Source organism: Halyomorpha halys, unplaced genomic scaffold (assembly GCF_000696795.3).
Source record: "Halyomorpha halys isolate HHAL.00 unplaced genomic scaffold, Hhal_1.1 Scaffold61.1, whole genome shotgun sequence".
NCBI classification, from domain to species: domain Eukaryota; kingdom Metazoa; phylum Arthropoda; class Insecta; order Hemiptera; family Pentatomidae; genus Halyomorpha; species Halyomorpha halys.
The window spans coordinates 824,341-827,274 of record NW_027110400.1 but is presented as its reverse complement, the minus strand read 5'-3'; the positions used below and the strand labels follow the sequence as shown (position 1 = coordinate 827,274).

At 32.8% G+C, this 2,934-nt stretch overlaps 1 protein-coding gene and 1 long non-coding RNA gene across 2 annotated transcripts in view; both read left to right on the top strand.

The window, feature by feature from the left end:
• The window catches only part of LOC106692560 (ribonuclease P protein subunit p40), a 493,269-nt gene that overhangs the window by 55,940 nt on the left and 434,395 nt on the right, over positions 1-2,934 (top strand). The gene's annotated exons all lie outside the window — the stretch shown is intronic.
• Positions 749-2,934, top strand: part of LOC136796048 (uncharacterized) — a 4,471-nt gene continuing 2,285 nt past the window's right edge. The window contains exons 1-2 of the long non-coding RNA XR_010843743.1: positions 749-891; positions 1,141-1,360. This is a non-coding gene — a long non-coding RNA (uncharacterized lncRNA). The remainder of the gene's footprint in view (positions 892-1,140; positions 1,361-2,934) is intronic.

The window sequence follows — 2,934 nt, the reverse complement described above, 5'->3', positions numbered from 1 at the left end:
AAAAAAAAAAAAAAAAAAATGTTTTATTTTTATTCTTATTTTATTTTAGTGTGCATGTGATCACTTTTTTTTTTAAAGTTATCACTTTTTCCCAACAACTTTGTGGCAGATTGTAATATCTATCAATAAATAAAGTTTTGAATAAAAAAAGTATTTTGTGAGAACAGACAATAGAATTCTTCAAAATGTGCCCCTGAAAGCTGTCCTTGTTGTGGGCAAATTAAACCACAAGTTTAAATCCAAAAGAGCTCTGGGAATAGATTTATTTTAACTTTTTATAACTCTAATCTGCTAGGATCTCTTTATATGTTTTTCGATGTGTGGAAAAAGAAAATGCTGTCGATTTTTAGATCACTCGCTCCTAAATCGATTTATTTTAACTTTTTTTATAATTCTAACCTGTTAGGATTCCTTTATATGTTTTGAGAGGTACGGAAAATGAAAATTCTATGGATTTTAAGATCACTGGGTGGCATATCGATTTATTTTAACTTCTTTGATTCCTGTTACATATATCAGAGTCCTTTTATAAGTACAGAAAATGAAAAGTGTATCCCTTTTTTTGTTTTCTCAAATTTTTAATATATTAGTTCTGTATATGTTTTCGGAGGTGAAGAAAATTAAAATACTATTGATTTTAAGATCACATGTTCGCATGTCGAGTTAATCCAACTTCTCAGATTTCTTACACACATACTAGGGCCCATTTTTATGTTTTTTGGTGTAGAAAACAATAATGAATTTTTTTTTTTAGTTTAACTTTTCAATTATGGATATTTTGGAATTTTACAAAAAAATATAATTCTAAAACAAATAATTTTAAACAAGACCGGAATGCTTCATATACGAGGAATAAAATTCATAACTAATTTAAATCGTACTTCACTGCAGGTACATGAATTTGGGTAGTCTATATCAGAGGTTTAATAAATGCATGATCATATAACTAATGTTAAAAGCTTTTTTTAGATTAAAAAAAACAGAAGAGTTAGGAGATTATTAAAATGTAGGTTTGAATGCACTCAAACAATTATTTACTTTTTTTTTTTTTAAAGTATTCCGAGGTATTCTAAACCCTCTTGTTCTATAGTTATTATTTTTGTTCTTATATTTTCTGTACAAATGGGATGATTTTTGCAGGCAATGTAGCAATTACGGTTATGACTAGTCCAGCGTTGGCCTGCAGGGCTCACCAAGACGTAGCAGGGCTTATACCTCAGAAAAAAATTAACCTTGTAAAATAAAACGAAACTCTAATGGGTCTGCAGGGCTATACCAGAGGCGACCTCTAACACAATCACAGGTAGCTCCTACCTGTTCGGAAAATAAGATTTAAATCAGAGGGAGCGGAGCTACAACGGTAATTATATTTTAATTAAGAATATAATTAATCCTACCTCTTTGGACATAATTAAACGGCTCTGGTTAATTTACATTTTAATGAGATAAACAGGAATTATAGCGAAGGAAGCTAAGTTGCCCTCTCGTTCGGCACAATATCTGATTTACCTTCATTAACTTTACTCTCCAGCTAATCGTTTTCTCCTTCCCACCGCTTTGACTCATCAAACCTCTTATATTTTCTTACTTATTTCTTTTTCTAATCTTTTTGATTAACAAGATTTTTTTCTAACCGCTTGCCAGTCAGTCTCAATCACGAAAATGAAAAACAAATACTGAAACCGTACATGTCTTACAGTCTCTGTAGAGAGCGGATTAATGCTATAAAATGCTATTAATTATGATGAAAAAGAAATTAACAAAGCTATGCTATCTTCAAACAGAAGATTAACCAGTGAAATCCACAAAGACAAAGTTGTTTACAAAATACGATCAGTTGTTCAGTAATTGAACTGAGAATCTCAACGATGGATCTGTTGGCACCTGTACCATATGTATTATCTTTCTCCCCTATTTTCTTTTATTTTTTAGTTCCACTCCTCTTGAGGAATGAAGACCATCTGTGATTTTAACCTTACATTGTGTTGTCTTGCTGCCCCTCAATAGCTGATTCCTTTGTTGATTTGGTTAATACCGATCATTTCTTGAGATTAGATGGCCCCAAAATCGATTTTACAGGCTTCTGTCAGATCCTATTCATATCTATATCTATATTATATCATATCTATTTTAATGATATGCCGTACGGCAGGCCATGGAGCACTCAATCAAACGTTCTTCTCATAATTTGATGTTCAAACTTTCGTAAAGCGTATCATTGAGCTGTCACGTTTGTTCTTTCATACTCTGCTTTTATTTTATTGGTTACGAATGGTACGATAACTTTTATTAAAATACTTTTAATTTTCTTTTTTATTCATTTAAATTTTTCTATTTATGATTTCTTTTTTCTCTCTTCTGTTTATATTTGTATTTTTGATCGAGTCTGGCATCCGGGACTGCTTTACAAACTCCGTAAATTCCTACCTCCTACATACTTTCTTATCATTCGTTCCTTTCTCATCGATAGACTATTCCAAGTAAACCACAATGGTTCCTATTCATCCCTCTATTCTCAGTCCGCTGGTGTTCCTCAAGGTAGTATTCTTGGTCCCAACACTTCACCGTCTATACAGCTGACATTCCTACCAATCCTAACACTATCCTCACCACGTATGCCGATGACACATGTGTGCTCGCAGTTAATAATAACCCATTAATTGTATACCAAACTCTCCAATCCCATATCACAGCTCTCGAAGAATGGTGTCGTAATTGGAGGATTAATATAAATTCCAACAAATTTCATCAAATCACCTTTACCCTTTGTCGTAAATCTACCGACTGCCCTACAGTTTCATTTAATAATGTTACTCTTACTCCTGTCAAACAGATCCGCTACCTTGCACTACATTTGGTCAAACGATTAACCTGGAATCCTCACACAAGACTGAAAAGTCAGGGAACTGCACGTCGATTACGACCATTACAGAC